Below are 26,193 nucleotides of genomic sequence, written 5' to 3'. Positions count from 1 at the left end.
GCCTAACCAAAGCAAAAACCCACTCCCAACCCTGTCTGGGCACACGATGCTCCTCGGCCTCACTGTTCTCTGTGTCATTCTTGAACCAATGTCCTACTAAACATTTGTTTCTCCTATTCTCCTGTCTTGGCAAATTCTTTTTCCAAGCCACAGCCTCTTAAATTTCCACAAAATAGGCATGATACAACTAAGAACACACATATGTAAGGCTGAATAAAAAGCTATCACCAGTAATAAATTTATTTCAGAGGTCACCAGCTTGGCAAAGTATCTCATGCAAACACATTTAGACTTCTTATAAATTTAGGAAACAGGACTAATAGACTGTACAGCTCACACTACCATGTGTATTTAATCAAAACAAAGAAATGCTAATTAGATTTGAAATGATGTTCTGTTCTTCTATCTGCATAGTACTGAATATAGACGGCAAAATTGCCAGAAAAGTTACTTATAACTTTATGTTTAAGGTCTATATGCAACACATATTGTATGAAAGAGAACACTTACTGTTTGCTTGCACCTACCAAACCTACAATCCTTTTTTGTTTTTTTGTTTTGTGCCAGTACCAGGACTTGAACTCAGAGCCTCTCACTCTTACTTGGCTTTTTCACTCAAGCCTATAAATTCTACCACTTGGGCCAAACCTCCACTTCTGGCTTTTAGTGGCCAACTGGAGATCACAAGCTCCAGAATTTTTCTGTTTACACCAGCTTTGAAAGGCACACTTTAGATTTAGACCTCAGCCTCCTGAGCAGCTGGGATTACAAATGTGATCTAAAGGTACCCAGCTACAAGCATCTAATTTTACAAATCTCTGTAAAACACTTAAAACTGAGACACACAATTTTAGTCACAGACATAATGAATCTCATATATACCAGAAAAAGAACCAGAAAGAGATTAACTCAATCACTATAGGCAAATTAAGTAAATAAACTTCCGCAATCCACAAATCTTTGTCTTATACAGGAATTAACTCATGTATTCGTCAAACCCTTTAGTGAGTAGATAAAAAATGTATATTCATTGCATCAATATACATTTCAAATTATGTTAAATAAAATTCACAGGAGGCTGATGTTGTTTGAGACACAGTTCCTTAATAGATCCAATAGACCAGATCAACCTAGAATGGAGTTGCTCATGCTAAATATCATGTAATCAAACTGAATTGTAACAAGCCATGTTTCCAACAAACATGACATTAATAACATGAACACCAGAAGACAAGGTCTACCTGGGCTGGTATGACAAGGTCCTTCAATAAGTAAGGATGGTGGTTCAGTCCCCTAATCTCAACACTCAAGGCTAAGGCAGAAGTGTGAGTTCCAGGTCAGCCTGAGCCACACAGCAAGGGCTTTTTGTTCTGAGTTTAAAACTATAAGGAAAATAGCCTCCAAAAGAGTCATTCATTACCTTCTATTCAGGCCTTTCCTGACCACACAGCCACCTCTCTGATCCACTCAATAGAGTCCCTTTCTGCTTCATGGCCAGAAAGGAAAACAGTTCATGAATTATTAATAAAAGCCAATTATATTATTACATGCAATTTGTTGAAATCCTGTTCTCTGACAATGAGAAATGCTCTGTATCTCATATCATCATTGTCTCACTTGTACGGCTCTGTGCAGCACCCCAAGCCATCTCCCTCTGAGTTTAATTAACCTCCTCCATACAGCAAGGGAAGGAAAAAATACTCGCTTACTTTCTCTACCAGAAAGATCCAGGTTAACAATCCTCTGCCTCAGTGTGGAAACACAGGTTGCATTCTATCATTTGGAAACAGCAAATTTTGAAAGAAAATCCCCATGTGAATCATGCACCAGAAATTCAGGATTCCCACTCCAACATCATTTCAGTCACTGGGGTATGCTTTTTTTGCAAATGAGTTTGAGATGGTACAATTGCAAAGTTGAGAACAAGTCATTTGAAGTAAGGATCCAATATGGTGCTCATCTTTAAACCATAATAAATAAAGAAGGTAGATTGCAAGACCAGATTTTTTAAACAAATTCCTCTAAATTTTTATTTGGGACATTTTTGAGACAAGTATTCAAAATGTGGCTCAGGCTGGCCTCAATGTCTTTTATCTGAGCCTCCCAAATTCTGGTCTTGCAGATATACAACCACTCTACTTAACACTGATTGTTCATGTATTATGAAAGAGAATGAGAAAGAAGCTCTGGACACATCTCTCTGCAAATTTCCAATTAGGGAGAAATGGAAATTTGCTAAAATAACGGAAAAAAGTAAAGATATAGGTCGGCTGCAGTAGCTCACATCTATAATTCCAGATACCAAGGAGGTTAAAATCAGAACTATCACAATTATATGCCAGGCCAGGCAAAAATTTACTGAGACTCCATCTCAACAAAAAATGCTGAGTGTGGTGGCCTATGATTGTCACCCCAGCTCTGCAAGAAGTGTAAGGAGGAGGATCTTACTTCAGGCCAGACCAGGTAAAATCATGAGACCTTATTTCAAAAATAGTTAATGTGGTGTAAGTGGTAGAATGCCTGTCTACAACAAGCAAGAAGCCTCAAGTTCAAACCCCAATAGTATCAAAAAACACATTATGCCATAGTTTAAATACTTGAGTGTTTATCCAAGTATTCTTTTCATACTTAATTGCTCTTCTGTCACTGTTGCTTATGACATGGAGGTCTGCAAAAAGCCCAGGTTTGAGCTAGGGATGTACAGTTCAGAGCTATAGTGCACACTGGACATGTGCAAAGTCTCCCCAGCACCTCAACACCCTAAAAAGAAGTCTCAAACTTCTCACAAATCAGATACAGTCTATTCCTTATCAAACGAGTCGATTTTGGTTATCTTTATTTTTTTTCAGCTCAGATCGTTTTTTATAAAACATCCTAATAGATAGTAAAATACTCTGCCCCACAGTCCCATTCTGAAAAGTCTGTACCTCCAATTTCCTTTCTTTCCTCAAATATAGGGGGAGGAGTTCACAAAGGGATGAATAAATTCCTAGAAACTTCATAAAGGGAGACATGAAATCACAGGACTTCATCTAAAATGTGGGTCTCAGCCACCATGTCTATTTAGGCAAGCATGTAGGAGCATTTGCCTCCTACCTCCGGCTCTACTGGGAAGTAGTAGTTTATGACCTTTCGGTCTTTAATAAAGACCCTATGAGAAGTGTTTTCACTGGGTTAACCTTGATTGAATTTATTTTACTGCATTTAGTCTTCTGAGGGTACTAACATCAGAGGAGGGGCGCTGGCACGTTCAAATTAGTATACTGCACCGATTACTGCTTCCTGATAAACCTTCCTAAACATCAACATAAAGGGGAAGATCAAAAGCACAAATGCACAAAGGTAAGGCAAGAAGAGCGATCGTTAGAACAATTACTGACACTTTGACAGAAAAGGAGGTAGAAGGGTATGAAGTTCTTTAATGGAGTGGAAACACTACTAGCGGACCACCTGCAAGAATGAAATTTCAAGAAAAGACAACTGCTCCTGACAGCTCAGCTCTGCATAGGGCAAGCAACAGGAGGGAGGCAAACACAAGGGGCTGGGAGAAAGACTGTACACAGAACTTGAAGGACCAGGTTGGCTGGCTCCTTGGTGACTATTTCCATTTTAAGTCCCATCAGTCCACAAACTCTACCCACAAATCCTGCCCATGTCTTAACTTTCCAGAAACCCTGCAGTAAGTTACCAGAGGCCATTTCCTCATGGGATAGATGGAAAGAAAGCCTATCTGTATTGTTTCCTTTTGCTGCAGTTGAGAAATCACTACCAACTCTGTGCCTTAAAATGACCCAAATTTATTTTCTTAGTAGTTCTCTAAGTCACAATTCCAAAAGGAGTTTGACTAACACAAAATCAAGAAGTTAGAGGCTCTTGGGGAAAAAAATTGTGTTTTCTAGATTCTAGAGAGCACCCAGTCTGCTCTTCCAAGGCATCAACGTAGCATCTTGGGATGCTATGCTGCATCTCCTTCCCTGACTCTCCCGGTCGCACAGGGATGCTTGTGACTACTCTGGGTCTCCAGGGAGAGCAAGATAATCTCCTCATCTCAAAATACTAATTGAATCACGATAGCAGATTTCTTTCAACCAGGTAAAGAAATTGAGTTCAGATGTGAGCGTCTGGCAGCCACTTTTCTATTTACCATACTATCTCATCAAATTTCTGAAACAGTTGAATACAACTGTCTAAGTGGTAACAATGGCTTATGATTTTTTGAGTACTCAGTATGTGTAAGTACTTTTCTAAGTCCTTCAGAGAATGAACTCATTGAAACTTCACTACAGATCTACAGCCCATAGACAACTGCAACTGCCCTTCCAGAGATGAGGAAAATGCATCACTTATCACACACAAGTCAACTCACAGCAGAATTAAGATGGAAGCACCCTGGTCCCATCCTCACGCTCAGAAACAACCTGGTAAACACAGAAGCAATTTCAGTTGTTCACTTGTGTCTCTGTGTTAAGTTTATAGCAATAATCTCATTCTATAATGTAAATAATACAAATCTAAGCATGATAATGTTTCAAAGAGAAAAGAACTTAAGTTTCTCCACTTCCATTTCTTAAGTCTCCCTTCCATCAGAGCAGAATCAGTTTTCCATGCTGCCTGCGCCCATGGCTTCCTGTCTGTGCCCATGGCTCTGTTGTGATCAGCTATGGCATTATTTCCTCATGACTTTCCTCCTGGTCTGTAACAGAGACCTTCCTATGTTCAGGATGCCCGCCGAGACAGGCCCTTAGTGCTTGCTCAATAACTGAATGAAGAAATAATGAACCGCAACCATTTAAAATCCTGCTAAGTTGTTTTGCACAGAAATCTTTACAACTTTGACTACTTCATGTATTTCTTACAATAAAATGTCCAAATAACATATTGCCTGATATTAATATATAAAGTCAAGACAAGGTTGAGTAGATTCTCAAATATTCCTAGTATTTTTTGTGTATGCAATCAACTGTGGAAAAATCAACGCAGGAAACCTAGAAACAGATTAGTTTGCCTTTTCAGAGGTGCTTCAGAAACAGTATATATTCACTGTGGAAACAGGAAAGTCAACTTCCCAAATTGCCCTTAAAAAAATACAATGCAAAGTGTCTATAGACGGGGGGGGGGGGGGGGGGGGGGGGGGGTCACAAAATGGTAATCAATAGCCAAATACATTGGACAAAATGTAGTTTCTGCCATTGAGATAGGCTCAAATCATATTTCAAAATGAAAATTATCACATATACTCATATTTAAATTGATGAAGAAAAATCACAACTGAGCACCAGTGGCTTACTCCTTGTAATCCTAGCTACTCAGGAGGCTGAGCTCTGAGAATCACAGTTCCAAGTCAGCCAAAGCATGAATGTCTAAGACTCTTGTTTCCAATTAACCACCAGAAAACAGAAGTGGAGGTGTGGCTCAAAGTGGAAAGAGTGCTAGCCTTGAGTGAAAAAAAGTCTAGAGTTCAAGCCCTACAACTATTGAAAGAAAGAGAGAGAGAGAGAGAGAGAGAGAGAGAGAAAGGAAGGAAGGAAGGAAGGGAGGGAGGAAGGAAGGGAGGGAGGAAGGAAGGGAGAGAGGGAGGGAGGGAGAGAGGGAGGGAGGGAGAGAGGGAGGAAGAGAGAGAAAGAAAGAAAGAAAGAAAGAAAGAAAGAAAGAAAGAAAGAAAGAAAGAAAGAAAGAAAGAAAGAGAGAGAGAGGAGGGAAGGAGGGGAGGGGGGAGGGGGGGAGGGGGAAGGAAATCATAATGTAGCCTAAATACTTGTCGGAGATGGAGAGCTGATGAGCTTGTCAAGGATATAAACTGATTTCATAGAAAACTCCCTCACACTCCTATTTCTCTGAAGGATAATTATTACGACAGGGAAACCACAAAGAAATCTGGCCTGTGACTTTTATTATCCACCAGTTTAACAGAAAACAGAAAGGGATAAGAGATGTTTAATAGTGATTTTGGAAAGGGGAAATAAGAAATAAGTCGGTGATATGTTTCAGCAATGAGTTTTTGGCTATAACTGTCCAAAATCCAAATGTAGGCTGGTCATGGTTGTATATCCCTTAACTCTGCACTCAGAAGGCTATACTTGTAATAATTAGTATATGTTTAGGATAGTCCTAGCAAATGAACACAATAACTCAATAGATATGCATATATGGCCATATAAAATGCTGGTAAGCGAAATGAACTCCAAGATCTGGAAACAAGAGGTTTGTTGTTGTTGTTGTTTTTAATGTACTATGTGAGTTCTTTTTTCTTTTGTGTTTTTTCCCTACGGTTTATCCCTGTAGTCACTGTATTTGATTTTGGTACCCTGGGTATCATATATACATTTATGCGAACGAGGAAATGGAAGGGGAACAACAAAATGGTGGGACAAAGGACAAAGGGGGAACCAATGCAACAGTGATACTCACAAGGCAGTATGTTGGAAATGAACTGTACAACTTGGAGGGGGGAGTGAAGGGGGAGGGAGAGTGTGAGAAAAATGAGGGAGGGGTAACAGGTTCATCAAGAATGTACTCACTACCTTACATATGTAACTGTAACCCCTCTGGGCATCACCTTGACAATAAAATTTAAGATAAAATAAAATGACACCTGGAAAAAAAAGAAGGCTGGGGAGGAGGAGCATGTAGCCCAGCCTAGGCAACGCGGCGCATTCAAAACCAGCCTAAGCTACAATGTGAAACTCTATTTCAAAAAACAGTAAGTAAATGAAACACTGGCCATAGTGGCACCCTCCACCCACCCCAGCACTGGGGAGGCTGAGCAGGAAGATTGTGAAGTTGAAGGCCATGTGGACTACAAAGCAAATTTCAAACCATCCTGAGTATGAAACCCTGTCTCAGAAAACTAAAAATCCAGATTGAATTGACTTTAGGTATGTAAGACTTGGATTTTATTTAGCCTAGGGGCAGCGTACTCCATGAGCGTTTAGTTTACAGTTCACCATGATGGCTGCAGCTTCAGATGGCTTCAGGGCTCGCATCAGTTCTGGGCATGAAAGGTCGAAAGCAGAAGAGACTTGAGCAAGGTAGCCAGTGGGGAATGCTCAGCCACACATCATATCACATCAGACGTGAGTCCCACAGGTAGCTAGATATGTTAATGAGGTTAAGGGGAAGGAAATGGAAGGCAAGTCAAAAGACTGGATTAACTAGTGTTTATCACTGAGTTATAGTGTGTCACTCGCTCTCAGTGGGTTTCTTGAACAAAATGGGAATTCTCTTTGCATGGAATAAGGCAGAATGAATAACAGACAACAACGTGTGAAGCAGGACGAATGCCAGAATTACTGCTACAGTCTGCCAAAGTATAAAGCTTAGAGCATGGAGGAAGAGGACAGAAATGTTCATAACAATGTAGCTGTGTTTACCAGAGGAAGAATCAAGATGCCACTTAACAGATGGGCAGCTACAATCCACATTCCAAAGAGTATTTAAGCACACTAGTACATACTGACTACTGAGGCCAGGAAAGCATACCGAGCTGGGAAAGCATATACGTGTATATATACATATATATATATATGTACTCATATATATATGTATATATACACATAGATATGTATTTATGTACATACAAATAAGAGACAGATTGATAAAGGATAGGCAGTTTAAAAAGAGACATATAAACAGAGTCTAGGTTAGTCAAACCCAAAGCTACTAGATAAAATAATTTTATATCCAATATGGGGACTAGGGTTGTAGTTTAGAGATATCACAAAGCCATGAATTCAATACCTAACACTTCGAGAAGGAATTTAAAAAAATAAAGTTGCATAAGCATATAAGTTAAATAGAAACAAAATCATACTTTTTCAAAAATCAATACCATAATTGCTTTGCTAACTCTGTTATACATAAATATTGACACTTTTAAAAGGTAGAATGAAGCTGGGTGCTAGTGGCTCACACTTGTGATTCTACTCAGAAAATTGAGATCGGAGGACAGAGCTTCAAATCCAGCCCTGGCAAAAAAGTCCCCATGAGAACCTTATCTTCAATTAACCACTCAAAAACCAGAAGTGGCACTGTGGTTCAAGTGGTAGAGCACTACCATTGAGTACAAAGAGGCTCAGGGATAGCACCCAGGCCCTGAGTTCAAGCCCCACAACTAAAGAAAATTTTCTAAATTTCTATGATTAAAAAAGCAAGTCCACCTCAAAATATAGATAAATAACAGCAAGATGTAGAATCTAAGGAATGATCCATGAAAGTACAAAAACTTATACTTCAGGATGAACAATGTAAGGAAATAGTCTCCCTAGGAGAGCAGTAACAGAAACCAATATAAATAGCAAATGAAAGCCTACAGCAGGTGGCTCAAACCTATAATCTGATCTATTCAGGATGCTGAGATCTGAGGAGGGTGGTTCCAAGCCAGCCCAAGCAGAGCTGTGTCCTAACCACCAAAAAGCTGGAAGTGGATCTGTGGTTCAAGTGGATACATTGCCAGCCTTGAGTGAAAATGCCAAGTAAGCGTCAGTGCCTACCGACATAAAACTTTTGCTTTCATTTTATTTTATTGTAAAGATGCTGTACAGTGGGGTTCAGGTACATGAGTAAGGCAATGAGTACATTTTTGGTTGAGCATTGTTACCCCCTCCCTTGTTGTTCTACTACTGTCCCTTCCCTTCCCTACTTCCTTCCCTCCTCCCTGCCCCTCACCCCACGAAGTTGTAAAGTTAATTTCCAATATACTGCCTGACACAAAACTTTAAAAAAAAATTTAGAGTAAATAAATAAAATAGTGACCTATGGGAAGAGGCTCCTTTTATCATCTGTAACTACTAACTGTTGAGAGGGATTTCAAGAAGACAATGATATTGGACTACAATCACCAGTCCTAGAAACATTGTTCACATGATTTTCCTTCTTTACTATTCTTTTCTAAATAAAGCTTTTTCAAATTGAAGGGTCACTCAGCGCATATCACAAACATCCACACATTATCATTTCAGACTGCTTCATTTCTTCCCCTCCCCCTTCTTCTCTCTCTTAACTCCCTCCCTCCCCTTAACACATACTCACACACATACTATCCAGCCGAATCTCTTCTTTAATATCTCTGACTTCCATGGTTTTTCTCTTTTTTCTTTTTTACAATTTGCAACCGAAGTAGTCTTCATGACACTAGTATTGTGGGGGACTATCAACCTTCTGGTGACTGTGGAGACAGCTTTCTGCTACCAGGCAGTAATGAGACCACACCTGTGACGACTGTAATCAGTAGCCTTTCTGACGATTACAGCCTCTGACCACGAGGCTGACACTCCTACTAGCCATTCCTTCCCACTGCATTGTTCCTAAACAAGACCACTAGACGTGTAAGAAAGGGTTCCAGAATAAATATGGAAGACCAAAATAAAAGTTTTAGAAAGAGAAACACAGAAAAAATAAAAATGATTATTTAAAAAGTAGAGGAAATTTCAACTGATATAAATATATACAGAGACCCATAAAATAAGAAGGAAATGTTCCAGGAAATATTTTCAAAAGAAAAAAATAAGGAAGAAATAAAAGAATTAACAATGAGCCAAACACAGTGATGTAGGTCTATAATCCCAGCACTCAAGAGGCTGAAGCAGCCAGGCACTGTTGGCTCAGGCCTGTAATCCTAGCTACTCAGGAGGCTGAGATCTGAGGATCGAGGTTCAAAGCCAGCCAGGGCAGGAAAGTCCATGAGACTCTTATCTCCAATAAACCACTAGAAACTGGGAAGTGGCGCTGTGGCTCAAGCAGTAGAGCGCTCACCTTGAGCTGAAGAGCTGAGGGACAACACCCAAGCACAGAGTTCAAGACCCACAACCGACAAAATAAAAAAAATAAAAATAAAAAGAGGCTGAGGCAGAAGAAGTTTGAGGCTAACCTGGGCTACACAGAAAGTTCCAGGCTAGATTGGGATACATGTGAAGACTCTATCCTTAAAAAGAAGAAGAAGGAGAAGAAGAAGAGGAGGAGGAGGAAAAGGAAGAGGAAGAGGAGGGGTGAGGGGAGGAGGAGGGAAGGAATAGGAGAGGAGAGAGTTCCCTGGAAATTTGAAACACATTTTATTGAAAATTAAGAAGTCAAATTAAGAAGGGACTGGGAAGGTGGCTCAGTGGTAGAGTGCTTGCCTTGCATGCGTAAGGCTGTGGGCTCAATTCCTCAGCACCACATAAGCAGAAAAAGCCAGAAGTGGTGCTGTGGCTCAAGTGGTAGAGTGCTGGCCTTGAGCTGAAGAGCTGAGGGAAAGTGCCCAGGCCCAGAGTTCAAGCCCCACGACTGACAAAAAATAAATAAACACATACATAAATAAAAATAAAGGAAGTCAACAAAAAAGACAAAAATTGAAAGAATCAGGAAAACTTAAAAGATGGAAAACTTAAAAGCAAAGAAATGAAATGCAGAAGGTCATCACAGGGACTTCAACAGTAGACCCAAAATCAGGAACTGAAGAAAATGGAAGTATAATCAAAGATATAATACTAGAAAAAATTCTTGGAAAGTAGGCTTGTCAAATAAAAAGTCCAAGTTTCAAAGACATTTTAAAAAAACCTAAACCAAACAACATTGTAAAATCTCAGAATTCCATAGAGAAAGAAAAGTTCTGAAATACTGCTCAGATAAAGACAAGTTAAATGTAAAGAAATGAAAACTAGAAACTGCATTGTTCCACAGCTCTAGATACCATTTTACTATTGAGCAATGTCTTCAAAGTAATGACAGTACTTTCTAATATAGAATCCTATAGTTTCTCAGTTAAAATGAAGATCAAGTGAAGATACTCAAAAACACACACACACACACACACACACACACACACACACAAAGACTTTGAGCTCATTTTTCTTTAGTAGCTAAAGTATTTGAACAAAGAATAAGGGCCTCCAGAAAACAGGAGGCTACAACCTACAGAGAATATAGTTAAGACATAAGAAAAAAGTAGAACATAGGAACTTCTATAGAATGAGCAAGGACAAAAAAAAGCCTCAATGGTAAATATGATTTTAAAAATTGCTGAATATATTTGATCATTAGGGAAGATAACTGAAAGTCATGATAAATGTTTTTAAATTATTAGGATAAATAAATAATAGTAAAATGGAAAATGTCAATAGCAATTTCTGGCTCAAAGAAAAACACATGCAGAAGGGAAAAAATAGTTACATTTAATAGCAAAGACATTATTCTGTAATACTAATTATATAAGCACCAAGAACTGTAAACCATCAGGCACTAGTGGTTCATGCCTGTAATTCTAGCTACTCAGAAGGATGAGATCTTTGGATCATGGTTTGAACTCAACCCCCCACACAAGCCTTGAAACTCTTATCTCCAATTAAGCAGCAAAAACCAAGAACTGAAGACATGGCTCAAAGTAAGAGAGCGCCAGCAAAAGCAAAAGAGCAGAAACCCTAGTTCGTCTCAGTACCTGCACTTAAAACAGTAAGTAAGTAAAAAAAAAAATAGCTACAAAATAGCTATTAAAAGATTGCAAAGAGATAGGAGATGAATACTCATCAATATAAACATCACCAAATAGAAGTCATCTAAAGCTGGTATCAATGCAGAACAAAATAAGCATAGTATTTTTAAATACAGTAAATTTGGTGAATATACATCTGCTAGTACTATGTTTATACTGTAACTACATATGTGCTACTGGAATAACTATCATAATTAATAACCATCAAACAGCTACTTTTCACTGAAAAGTACCTTATGACAGCTATCTTTCTCCTTCCCCTTCCCCCCAGCTCTCTGAAGTATCTTCTGAAAAGCAAACTTTCAAATCATTCAAATAGCTATATTCAAACTTTGAAAAGCAAGTTCTAACAGTTTAAGAGTATAAGCGAAGCCTTCACAATTGACCATAGTGTGTCTGAAAATTTGTGTTCTAAGCAGCTGTCAAAGATATTTAATTGTTGCTGTGAAACAAGCACAAAAGTAAATATAAGGCATCTATAAAGTGCGAAAGCACTCCAGAAGAATCAGCAAATGAATAACTGCTAAAAGTTATTATCAAAGAAAGTTTCTTTTTTTTTTTCAGGAATTGGGCCTTAGAAGATAAATTACTGATTGATTACATATTTATGTTAATTGAATGATGAATTATGTACTGTCTAAAGAATTACATTAACATAATGCACAAACAACAATTTACACTGGTGCATGTCTGACAAGCACCTGATTTATTAAATCAACGAATGTTCTTGTAAATATGTATAAAAAGATTTTCCACAAGTTTAAAAAGAACACACTGGCTGAGCGAACTACATAAATATCTGCAAATCTATCACTTTTACAAGACAACCTAATAAAAAAAAAAGTAGCCACACAAGTATAGCATCTGCCATCCCAGCTAGAAAGGAAACATACATAAGAGGATCACAACCAGGCTGTTCCAGGTATTAATGCAAGATCTTATTCCTAAAATTACTAAAGCAAAAAAGGTTAAGGCTTTGGTTCAAGAGAAAAGATCGTTCTGCTTACCAAGCACAAAGCCCTGAATTAGAAAGGAACCTTAAGAGACAGAAGGGCAAGGTTAACAAGACACAGAAGGGCAAGGCTTACTATACCTGTAATATTTTATTTCCTTTAAAGAACACAATAAAAGGATGGACTGGACTGACTGGGACTAGCAGTGACTCCAGTTGTAGAGTGCTTTCCTAAGTAAATGTGAGGTCCTAAGTTCAATCACCAGAACTGTGTTTTTAAAAAAACAAAAATCAGCCAGGCACAAGTGTTTTTTGCCTGTAATGTTAGCTACTCAGGAGGCTAAGATCTGAAGATCACATTTCAATGCCAGCATAGACAGGAAAGATCACGAGACTCTTATCTCCAACTAAGCACCAAAAAGTCATAAGTGGAGCTGTGGCTCAAGTGGCAGAGCACTAGCCTTCAGCAAAATAGCCTGAAGACACAGCCTAGGCCCTAGGTTCAAGCCCCAAAACCAGCACTCACACACACACACACACACAAAGATCTAATATACTTTTAACACTATTCCCCAGAACAGGTATATTTTTTGTATGTTAGAAATTTTTATTAACAGTTAATTAAACAAAATAAACTAGGTAAAAAGATTTAACAATGAAGTGGTAATTCTAATTCCAAAAAATCCATGCAAAAGCAGAATATAATTACTCTATGACAAAACTGACAAATTCATCCAATTGTTTAAAAGCATACATTTATCCAAGTGTCAGTGGCTCATGTCTGCAATCCTCAGGAGACTAAGATCTAGAAGTTCAAAGTTTGAGGCCAGTCCAGATGGAAAAATCCAGGGGACTGCATCTCAATATAGCCAGCAAAAAGTTAGGCTGCTGGCACAGGTCAAGTGGTAGAGCACCAGCCAAGCAAAAAAGCCAAGCAAGTGTAAGCCTCTGAGTTCAAACCAGCATATCTATTTTTTTGTTTGGTGATTTTTTTTAAGCAGTTATGATTTCAGAATAATACCTTCCTGCAAAATGTTTAAATCAGGTCTTCATTCTGAATACAAAATGGCTCATTAGTGATTTTCTTCAAATAGCACACCCTACTCTCTAAAATACACCTAATACTATTAAACAATTACATTATGGCTACTAAAGACTTGTAGAGTGATTAATGATCGCTAACCTGTGTTTTGCTTAATAGAGAACCTTGGTTTATTAAGGGATGTAAATCTAAACTAAAAGTCAACATGTTATAATATGTCTCTGGCCCAAAGCCAGTATATTCAAGTATATTTCATACATTCAAGATAATTAAATTTATGATATGTATGATAATATATATATATATCCTACTCACTACTATTGGTTTCACCTCTTATAGTAGGGTTTGAACAATATTCTATTTCAGTTTGAAATTACCATAGCCCTCTGTGAAAGCTATTCTGACTTCCATGAGCTAAGAGATTCAAATAACCTGGATCAATACTCAAATGCAGCAACTTATCATTCTGAAATTATGGTATATAACTGGTTACTCACACTGTACCAGTAAAGGTTTTTAGTCTCGGGGCCAGACTAACAGTTCAAATCCCTGTGTCACTTTCTGTGTCACCCGGGACATGCCACTTATCCATGCCTCAGTTTCTCAACTCGCAAAGGAAGAATAGTATTATATTTAACACGTTGCTGTACTAAATGATTTAGTGGAGAAGGCCATTTACAATGCTGTCCAACCTATAGTCGGTACTCACCCAGTGTTACATATCACCACCACACTTCTATATTGTCTATGTATACTTATTTTCACAAGCTACCAGACACACTAAAATATTCTATGGTGGGCAAGGCTCCTTTCCTGAATGTGTCTTTTCTTCAAGCTCCATTTGGCCCTCTTCCAAGACTTACAGTAAGATGACCCCATCTCTAGCTCCAAATTGGCCCAATGGGAATAAGGGCAAGGACTTGAAAATTCCTGCTTGCAAAACAGATTGCTCCTTACTGATCCTGACAGGGAAGCACAGCAAGTACCAATTCTAAAAAGCAGTCATCTTGAAAACGAGGAGGAAGGGAGCCCAAGGACAAAGCCTGAACAAACAGGTTCCTCCTGATAATACCTCATTTCTGATTGATATCTTGATGGCAGCTTACTTATTGCTTTGTTTCCTGCTCATCTGAGATAATGAATGTCCCTCAATATGCCACTCAGCATCTAGATTTTCAGGTATTTTCTGTCAGAAGACCGTAACTTAAGTGACCAATATGGTATTTTTATATAACACAGACAAGCTCACGGAGACAAGAATGTGGTCACAGCAGAAACTACTACACTAGGGGAAAAAAAGCTCTCTCTGTTTAGGGGCATGTGTTTTCCCACAGAGTTAACATTATAAACCTCACTAGACTTGCTTAGCTTCTAGAGTTGGGATATCAGTCATCTTACTGACATAGAAAAAGTTGATTTCCAATAAGCACTATCCCAGTAGTACTGTGCAAATCCCAGTATTACTCTGTGCCAGGCTAGCTAAATTTGTATATCCTATCAACCCCAATGATACTTACTGTACATTCAATTCACTGGCTGCTGAAATGTGTTTCATGAAGTAGTTTTCAGTCAAACACAGGAGGCCTGGGACCAAGCTATGTGGGAGGCTGAGACAGTGCAATTGAGAGTTTCAATCTCCTGGCTACATAGCAGAATTCTGACTCAAATAACAAAAACAAAACAAAAGTGAACCCAATGTACTTGGTTCTCACATAGCCATGTTCTCAAGATTCTACCAAGAAGCAAATAAAAATACAGATTTCTAGAAGATGGTTTGCAGCTGTCCTAGGATGGGACTTAAGAATTTGTATGTGACACAATTCTGTTGCAGATCAGCCCGGAACCACATTTTACAAACTATTATTCTAGGCCAAAATTAAAAGCGTATAAACTAAATGAAAGCCAATAAAAAGGCAAAAGGCAGCAAATCAAATGGTACTAGCTGCTTGAGCTAGATCAACTGTCTTCATCAGCATTTCGTTGTTGGGTTTTTGTTGGTTTCCTGTGCTGGCAACTGGGGCTTGAAATGAGGGCCTGTACACTGTCCCTTAGCTTTTTCACCAAAAGGGTCACTCTACCAACTGGGCCACAGCTCTACTGGTTTTTTGGCACTTAATTTCAGACTGGTCTCCCTGGGCTGGGATCGACCTGTGATCCTCAGATCTCAGCCTCTTAAATTGCTAGGATTACAGCTGTGAGCCACCAGTGCTCAGCGGAGAAAGTTTTTTGTTTTGGGATTTTTGTGGTTTTTTGGTAATAAAAGTACTTGCTTTAAAACTTCCTTTTCAAGGATGTCTCTCCACAATTACATTTCTAATTTGGCAGACATATTTATCCAATTAGTATTTTTTTCTCACTTATGAGAAAAGAAATGGCCACTTCAAAAGTGGCTATTGTGGTGGGACTTTTTTAAGCAAGGGAAGCAAATAAACTCACAAGTTGAAATTCCATTCATTTGCTCTGGTGTCTGAAGGTTCATCAGTGGCACAGCATGTTTGCCAAACAAAACCAAATATGGGGCTATTCTAGTCAATAACCAGATTTTTTTTTTCGTCAATCGTGGGTCCTGAACTCCGGCCTGGTGCTGTCCCTAAGCTCTTCAGCTCAAGGCTAGCACTTTACCACTGAGCCACCTTCCCAGCCCAATAACCAAACTTTTAAAGTAGTATTTTTCTTAAAATTTAAGATGACTTTCCACCAAAGCACTGTCCAATATTTACATTTAGTCTCATCTATATTGGCCGATATATCACTGGATGGCAATAAAAGGGCTGCTTTGGCCAGTTTCAAGTCTATACAACTCTAAATGTTACATCTCTTTCACAAGCAGCACTTAAGACTTTCATTAGCTTTACCAGGAAGCAAATTATTGACCAAAAAGTAGTTCCAGATCTACATTACACTGCTCAGAAGTAATCTTTCAATTCCACAAAGAGATCAATGAATCCAAATATCTAAAACCATTTTGAACATTCTGTACAAAATAACTATTTTAGAGGAGTACTAAGCAAAGATATATAGAGATAACAGATATAGATAGAAATATAGCAAGCTACACTTTTAAGTTGAAACTGTCATATTAAAAAGGTAAAATGAGGGGCTGGGAAGGTGGCTCAATGGTAGAGTAACTTGCTTTATATTCATGAGGCCCTGGGTTCCATGTCTCAGCACTACATAATCAGAAAAAGCCAGACGTGGCGCTGTGGTTCAAGTGGTAGAGCACTAACCTTGATCTGAAGAGCTGAGGGACACCAAGCCCAGAGTTCAGGCCCCAGGCTCCCCCACACACACACACACACGCACGCATGCGCACACACACACACACACACACACACACACACACACACACACACACACACACACGGTAAAACGAGCCAAACACTAGTGATTCATGCCTATAATCCTAGCTAATCAGAAGACTGAAATCTAAAAATAAAGGTTCAATGCCAGACCAGGCAAGAAGGTCCATGAGAATCTTTAATTAGCCAACAAAAAAGCTAGAAGTAGAGATGTGACTCGAGTGGTAGGGAACTAGTCTTGAATGAAAAAGGGACTGAGCACAAGCCCTGAGTTCCTACCCCAGTACCAGCCCCTACCTCCCCCCAAGAGATAGACAAAATAAATTATACATTTTAATAATGCATTTTATTTAGCCCAATGCAGTCTAAATATTATTCCAACATACAATCAATATAAAATTGATATATATTTTTTGTACTTGTTTGTTCGTTGTTGTTTGCTGGTCCTGGGGCTTGAACTCAGGATGTGCCTGAGCTTCTCTTGCTCAAGGTTGGCATTCTATCACTTGAGCAACAACTCAGCTCCCGGCTTTTCTGAGTGGTTTATTAGAGATAAGAATCTCCTGGACTTTCCTGCACTGGCTGGCTTCAAGCCACACCACGATCCTCAGATAGCAACCTCTGAAGTAGCCAGGCTTACAGGCAGAAGCCTATTTCTATTGTTTTTATTATACTAATAATGAATTCTGGTGGGCACATTTACACTTTTAGTGCATCTCCGTCTGACCACCTTTCATATTCTTAATAACTCCAGGCTGTGGTATAGATTACAGGAAAAACTTCCACAGGTGGAATACTGGAATTACTATTTCTAAGTCTTTAGTTTTGCGTACACAGGGCATGTGATTAAAAGAAAATGAATAACCATGGAGTCTCCAAGGTTATTAATTTCTCCTCAGAGTAGTTTCTCTCAGCTAGTAAGGGGAAAAAAGCAATGTTCTCTACAAATGGACTTTCTGACCATCAATTGATGGTCAGGTTCTACAGAAACCAACAAAAATTACTGAGATATCTACACACAAGAGCCAGTTCTAAGAAGCCAAGAGATTTTACTTACAAATAGAGCAAGCAGGACTTCGAGGACTTCAAGTCTCAGAGACTAAGTAAAGAAGACCAGACCTTCAAGCCTAAGGCAGATTTGGCAACCTCTCTTTAGGGTGTTCATGCTAGACAAGAATCTAATATGATTTAAGAAAACAAAATGCACAAATTCTTAATACTGCTCAAAATCACAAACTCAATCATTCCCACACATAATTAAACTTTAAATTCTAGTTTACAGACCCTGACTCAAAATAAAGCATCTATCATTTTTTTCAGAACACCCCCCGCTTCAAAGTTTGAGTCTAAAATAGCACTTTAATCTTGCTTTAGATGATGAAAAATATTCAGACATACATGAAATTGAGGGAAATCCAAAATAAGCCCTCTAGCTTCACCTGCTTTTAGGTACTTGTTTCCAGTTAACGTTAAAAGTCACTAATTTTGAAAAGGTCATTTAGCTAAGCACTATTTTAATCTTTCACTAGCTCTGCAGTGGTAAACAACTCTGCAACGAGGGTCATGATGGTAACCGTTGCCTAGGTTACTTTCCAAGATTGGAAAGACTGCCAAGTGTCTGTGTGAAACCTTTTGATACCAGAGGACCAAAAACTCCAATCCTATAGCATGCTAACACCTGCATTTCCTGAATTCCTGGTTCTATGAATAACCATGCAGTTTGAGAACCCCACAGGGCTACGATTACATTAATTCACCTCCTATCACTTTTCCCCACACCTTCAATCATGACCAGAATATCCCCAAATCCTGTCCTTGGAGAGGAGGATGTGAGATCAGCTCTCCACTTTTCTGTCTGCACTTCAGAATAAACTTTTTTTTTTGTAAATTCATCATGTAAGTGACTGGTGTGCTATGCATGACCAGTAGAAGTTGTGAGGTATCAATCCACACATAGAAACCAATTACTGCTGTCATCCGTCATTCCTAACAGTTCCTTCATTTTTGCTGAGAAACAGCTCTATCGTGAGTATTGTAGTATTCAGAAAAGGCCGAAGTGTTTCGCACCTGATGAGTTTTCAGTACACTTTGTCATAATCAGCATCATCATGTGCCTGGGTCCCAGGCTGGGAATGTGGCTTAGTGGTAGAGTGCTTGCCTAGCATGCATGAAGGCCTGGGTTCAATTCCTCAGTACTACAGAAAAAAAAGCCAGAAGTGGCACTGTGATTCAAGTGGTAGGGTGCTAGCCTCCAGCAAAACAAGTTCAGGGACAGTGCTCAGGCCCTAAATTCAAGCCCCAGGAATGGCAAAAAGAAGACTGAGGACCTGCAGGCTAACAACATGCTGGTAGAGGGCCTGTTTGCAAATGTGACCTTCCTTATACCTTCCTTCTGCTCTTTCTGGAATCTCATTACACTCAGAGCCTGGATTAATTTCAAATGAGTTCTATATTTTTAAATACGCCCAAATAACATGAACACAAGTAAAACTTGTAATGAAATAACTTCTCAAATAATTCTTTTCAAAGCTGGGCTATGTATGTTAATCAAGACAATATCCCCCCAAAACATCAGACTCCTTAGATTAACAGGTGCACTGAAAAAAAAAATTGAAATTCCAAAAATGAAAGAAAATTTAAGAGGGATTTAACTTTGATGTGTTGAGACTCTGGAAAGGGGAAAACAAATAAACAAACCTTTGTAGAACCTATTGATCAATAAATTCCATCTAGAACTTGGTCATCCAGAAACAGGATCTAGAAAGAAAAGACATCTGGCTAACTAAATTTGTCTCCAAAACACTTTTTCTGGAATTCAACCAATTACTTTGAGCTACGTCTCACCTGATCGCCCTCACTAAAACTGGTCAAGGTTCCTACAGAATGGCTACCTTGAAAGGCTGTCAAGGGAGCTACTGTTTATAGCCACTCTCCAGAGAGAAACTGAAAGAGCAAATTAGAGGGAAACATAACACATCAGGCCTCAGCAGAAAAGGTTATCTTGTCCACCCAAATGAGCCTCAAGGATTTTCAGACTTAGAATCTCGTCTACAACTTTCCTTACATGCACTTCTCAGAATGGGATTTTTCCTGTGCATTTGGGATGTAAATTTGCGATAGTGGTCTACCTAAAAGTCACCTGTAAGAGAGAAAAATTAGGGTTAGGTAACAAGTGCTTAGGGAAATGGTTTAGGTAACTTGAAGATGGACACCCCGAAGACAGAAAATATTTGGAAACTCAGTGTTAGACTTTGTGTGTATGACAAAATGCCTGACATAAGTAAGGAAGAAAAGGAAATCTTTCTAGAACTATTTCAGAAGTCTCTGTCCATCCCTCTGTAGAGACATGGTAGCACAAGTTTCAGCCTACCATTAGTCTGGTTGTTTTTGTCTGTTTCTACAGAACATATAAATATCTAATTGTTTTACCATAGAAACCTAATGTTAGTAGGAGCCCATTATAATATTATCACCTCTTTTTTTAATAAATAAGTTTTTATTGTGAAAATACTGTACAGAAGGGTCACAATCATATGAGCAAGGTAATGAGTACATTTCTTATCAAGCATTGTTGCCTCCTCCTTTGTTTTTCTCTTACCATCCCTTACTCCACAACTATATTCTCATCTCTTGAAATGAGACACAATAGCTACTGTTTTACTCACACACCTGATTTCTGCACAAGAAATGGTTGTACTCATAAAACAATATTCCTTATACCTGAAGTATCACCATTCTGGAAACTAAGGGAGAACAAGATAGAGACAGAGAGAGAGAGAAAGATACAGGGGCAGGAGTGGGGAGGGGAGGGGAGAGACAAATAGAAACAGACAGAAACAGAAAGATTATAGCATTCTAATGAAAGATGGCACTTTGGCATGCCCAGTACTTTGAACTGAAGAAATTAGGAAGTTTCAGAAGCAGTTTCTCTCTGATCTACTACTCCTTCCTAATTTCTGCCCTGGTCTGCCTCCCAAAGTAATTCCTAAGAATTCTCTTCCCAAGGTTGGTTATAAAGACTAGCATTACTACTCTAATCTTCTTATATCTTTCTTTCATAAGTACTAACCTACTAACCAGATTATCTAGTCTAATAGTGGGTCATAAATCTCTAATTCCAGAGAAGTTTTGTTCCATATTCAAATGTTAGGGAATGTTCACACAGACCAAGAAGAATCTGGACAGGCCATGTTGGATTTCCTGAGTTTTTGAGGGTTCATTTCTAAAGGCTCCTACATCATGGCATCACATAAAACTGTGACTAAATCAATCTTGACGCTTCTCTTGTTATCTTGTCTTTTGTTCTACAAGTGTCTGTCATGACCTATGGTGTCTGACCCTACAGGAGACTATGGAAAATAGGATATAAACAAGCCTTCAACAGTTAGCTGACTTTGACCTTCAAGACAAAATCTGGGAAAACTGAGAAGATACACAATGATTACAGGGAAGAGATTTCCAGTACTGAAATATAAAACCAAATAAAAGGTTGCATTGTTTTGTTTTGTTTTACCTCCAGTCTTCTGCCCCGCCCATGAAGCAAGGATCTCTACATTATAATCCTGCTAGAACTGTAGCTTCTCCTCCTGTGTGTCTTCCAACACAAGAAAGAAAACTACAACTTTAATGTCCTCTCACCTTTTACTCTTTTCATTAAGATTAAGACTAAGAACTGTTTCTATTTGGAGTTTCTTGTTTATAATATGTGAGTTCCTAGTTTGAAAGTGAGTATAGAAGGGTTTCTCTCCCCCAAGAAAATATTCTGTGTAACAGAATAAGCATCCTATGTGAAGAACACGTGACCATGGCGTTGCACACTAGTACTTCACACTGGATCCCATCATGAGAAGGTTCTGCTTCTCTCTGAAGCTCAGGTAGCACACCTGTCTAACACTGGAGACTGCTAGCCCAAATGCTGAATCCAGGACTCTTTACCGTGTCCCTAAGAACAAAAACTTGAGTAGAAAGGGCAACACAGAGCCTTCTTCCAACTGCAGTCCAAACCTTCCACAAAATAAGGAAAAGCTGAAGCAGAACTTGGATGAATTGACAATTTAGGATTATCTAACATGAAAAGCCAATAGTACTTAAAAAAAAAATTCTGCCTCCAGCTTCTAAAGGCTTCCTCTTTTAAAATCCCTTTCTCTTGGGTTGGGGGCGTGGCTCCAATGGTACTTCACCACCTACTAGCAAGCCCCCAGGTCCTAAGTTTAAACTCAAAAACCACCAAGACAATTATTATAGTAATAATCATTAATAATAATTTCCCTGTTACTGCTACAAAGTTTGAATTTCCTTGTTACAATAATTACATGTGTCTACATCCTGTACTGTTCACATTGATGACATATATTTTTATAGTATCTCCTTTTAATTATATTCTTGACATTACTGAGAAAGGAAAAAAAATATCTCCTACATAATCCTGGTAGTAAAGCAGTAACAGAATTTTTGTTTAATAAGTTAAAATTCCACATAAAACTGTCCACATAACTTGTGTGTCTGTCCATCTAACTGCCAGGAACGTGTGAGTTATTCATCCTGATGTCTTCCTTGATGTTTCCTAATATTCATCCTTAAAACCCCAGTTCAGCATCAAGGTTTCATGTTTTCTCCTTTCTGTGAGCCATTTGAACACACTGAGCCAATACCATACAACATTTGGTTATAGTAATTAAATTTCTCTACTAGACAAAGTCTTGCAGATTCTGCCTACACAGTTTTCTGAAAAGCAAGGATCATGCTGACCATCATGGCTACAACTGAGTACCTTCTTGCTGGACCACAAAGGGAGAGGAAGAATATTCATCCCTAGTATCTAGCAAAAAGCCTGCCACATAGTTGATATAGAAAAAAAAAAAAAAAACAGAATAAATAAATCAAAAAAATAACAACCGTCTAGTTTTTTTTTTCCTAGAAAACTCTGCCAAATGTCACTTAGATGCTTACAGTATATCCTACATCCTAAATCAAAACAAACCTCAGTCCTTAATTTTAAGGATGTTTTAGAGACAGGGTCTCACTATGTTGCCCAGGTTAGCTTGGAACTTCCATCCTCCATCCTCCAAGAGCTGAGATGACGAGCATACCAACTATGACTGAAATGTCATGATAACACTTATTAAAGCTCACAACCCTCTACTCTTTTCCTCTTCATCTACTTTAGATCAGCCTATTAACACCAATTCATACCAACACTGAACTAATGGCTCATTATTTGTCCTCATTATAGTAAGTCACTTATCCCTCTACTAAACTATGAAGAAAGCTATCACTGTAATCATTCTGTAGTCTAGACAGGATACTACATGCAGTGAAAGACAAAAGCTGAGGGGGGAAAAAAACTGACATTTTTAATCCCAATGCTATGGTATACAACACGTATTCTCCTAAAAAATTCATATGGCAACGGTACTTAAAGGTTAGACCTTTGGGAAACAATCAATTAGATGAGGTCATAGGGATTGTTTCTATGGTGTCCTCAGTGTCTTAACAAGCAAAGGAAGACAGCTCTCACACATCCTCTGTCTTCTATGTAATGCTTTCTACAATATGTGTAGCAAGAAGGCTGAACAAAACTGGACAGAAGGGGTTGGACCTACCTTGATCTCAGATTTCCTAGCCCTTAGAACCATGAGTTATACCAATTTCTTCTACTGATAGCCTCATATTCACTTTCAACCTACCCTAGCCTCCCAAATACTAGGATGTCTTTTTGTCGTTTTTGTTGGTGGTAGTAGTGATTGTGGGGCTTGACTTAAGGCCTGGGCACTGTCCCTCAGCTTTTTCACTCAAGACTAGCACTCTATCACTTTGAGCCACAGTGCCACTTCCAGTTTTCTGGGAGTTATTCGAGATAAGAGTCTCATGGACTTTCCTGCCCAGGCTAGCTTCAAACCCTGATCCTCAGATCTCAGCCTCCTGAGTAGCTAGGATTATAGGTGTGAGCCAGAGGCACCCAGATAAGTGTTAGGATTTCTGTAAGACTGCATCATCACCTTCAGCCAAGACTTAGTCTTTGGCATTTTGTTACAGTAACAACAACAAAAATTTGACTAAGATACCATGCATCAATAACTTCAAAATCTTACTCTCTGATCATATCTTTATTTTCCAATACCTAATAGGCTACACAAATATAAAATCAAGTGCACGCAGTGAGTAACTCTCAACATCCTACCTCGGAAATCCGCTGAAAGCTTTTTTTCTCAGAGAGGAAATTTGGGGCCCGTTTTTCCCCAAGGTGGGCGTTCATCACAGGAGTTGAAAACAAATGGCAAACTCATTGAGACCAGAGGTTTGAGATTGGGTCTCATACTGAAGAGAGATATAGCAGGTGCCCCATATACGTGCAGTATATGAAGAGCCAGTCACACCCCCAAGTGAGCCTCCAAGACAAAAAATGAATGAGCTGAGTAGTTCAAGTACACTATCTCAACTCCACCATGAATACAAAAAAGACAGAGAAATCACCACTGTTATCAGTGATTTGCCAGGGATGACCATATCTTGACAATCTGCCACATACCACTACTGTCTGCAATGATCTGGTTCACTAATATCAAGTAAACTTATCTGATAGTTGCACTTTGGTGATAAGCTCCACAAACACAAAAGAGCCTGGACGCAATGTAGCTAGCCATGTGCAGGGGCACAGTGGAGACTCTCTGCAGGCAGAAAGGCAGGTGTTTCCCACATTCTCTCTTCCCTTGTGTGACTGACATGCTCACCTCCTCAGCGGTTTTGTACATAGAATTATTTGGAATGTCAACTGGATCGCAGAACTCTGCTGCTGCATTAATTTAAAAAAAAAATTGCCTGGTGCTGGTGGCTCATGCCTGTAATGCCAGCTACTCAGGAGGCTGAGATCTGAGGATCGCAGTTCAAAGCCAGCCCGGGCAGGACAGTCCATAAGCCTCTTATCTCCAATAAACCACCAGAAAAAAAAAAAAAAAAAAAAAAAACCAGAAGCAGCGCTGTCAGGCCCAGAGTTCAAGCCCCATGAGTGACAAAAAGAAAATCAAAACAGAAAATGGTCACTTGCTTATACTTTCACCTCTCCAGGTGTGTATGAGCGTAAAGATGGCACTGTCCTAGAGAGTATAACTAATCTAATGATAAGATTGTTTTAAAATGAGCATGGTGTACCAGGCCTATAATCCCAGATAGCAGGAGGTGGAGGCAGAAGGATCACGAGGTCCAGGCTAGCCTAGGCTACACAGAGACCATCTCAAAACAAGCAATAAAGCGAACCTGCTAGGCCAAAGAAGACACTCATCAAATTATTATTTTATTTGATGTTTTATTAGTGATCACAGAGGAAACTATGTATTGTTATGCAATAAGTAGATGTCATTATTTTCAGTATGTAATCGTGTGTGGTATAATACCTATCCTATTAGACAAACTACATTTACTTTCCTTTCACAAGAAAAATAAAACTGAGCTCCAATTAATGCTGAATGTCATCTTTTTAAAATTAGAGGAGGATGTATCTTTTACTTCTAAAAGGACCAAACTTAAGGACATTTACATAAGTTGTATTTTCATCATGTTCCAAATTACATATTCTGCCAATTGGAACCAAATGTTGGAAAACTGCATCCCATTCCACTAAAAAAGGTCAGGTGTCAAAACAAGAAAAATGTTTTAGTTCTTACTTCCAAGTGAAAACAACCACAACGTGGGAATTAGATCCATGTTTTTCATGAGTCAGGGTTTTAAGAATAGGTCAATGGACGTGGAGGCGTGGTTCAAGTGGAAGAGTTCCTGCCAAAATAGGGTCAATGATTTTTAAATAATAGTTCCTGGCTTCCATATAAGGAGAGAAGAGGTTCTGGATGCTTGTATGGGACCATACTAGCCCTTCACACTTACCATATCTCAAGTTACTGGAGAAAGCAGATGAGTCAGCAGTGTATTCCATCATTAAGCAAGTGGATCTTCTAATACTCTTCTCAAGATAACTTTATAGCTCTGTTACAATCTCATCATTTTCCAAATTTTAACAAAATGAATCTATTTTGGATTCAGGGCCTCATGATCAATTGGCTGGTGCTCTTATAAGTTGAGTCATACCCCCAGCCCTGTTTTTGCTGGTTATTTTGGAGATGGAGTCTTGTGGACTCTTTTGCTTGAGATGTCTTCAAATCAAGAACTTCCAAGTCTTAGCCTCCCAAGTAGCTAGGATTATAGGTATGAGCCACCAGTACCTGGTTTTTTAATCAAAATCAATTCTGAGGTGACTGTTTCAAACTATTAATACAACTGCACAATTACAATGTCATACAGGATGCAAGGCTCTTATGAAAACTATGCCAACAGCAGCAAAATAACACTTATCAAGGTGGACTCAGATGTCTGAAAGACATATTTGTTTTGTTTGAAGAATCAAAAGTCTTAACTCAGAAGCTGGGGTTAGGAATATTAATTCTGA

The 26,193-nt window shown here is 38.9% G+C and overlaps 1 protein-coding gene across 3 annotated transcripts in view; it reads right to left on the bottom strand.

Annotated features, from left to right (window-relative positions):
- Nucleotides 1-26,193, bottom strand: part of Parp8 (poly(ADP-ribose) polymerase family member 8) — a 169,452-nt gene that overhangs the window by 114,042 nt on the left and 29,217 nt on the right. The window lies entirely within an intron of this gene.

Source organism: Dipodomys spectabilis, unplaced genomic scaffold (assembly GCF_019054845.1).
Source record: "Dipodomys spectabilis isolate Male_0828 unplaced genomic scaffold, ASM1905484v1 ptg000138l, whole genome shotgun sequence".
Lineage (NCBI taxonomy): Eukaryota > Metazoa > Chordata > Mammalia > Rodentia > Heteromyidae > Dipodomys > Dipodomys spectabilis.
The sequence above is the reverse complement of the archived record's forward strand: the minus strand, read 5'-3'. Positions and strand labels throughout refer to the sequence as shown.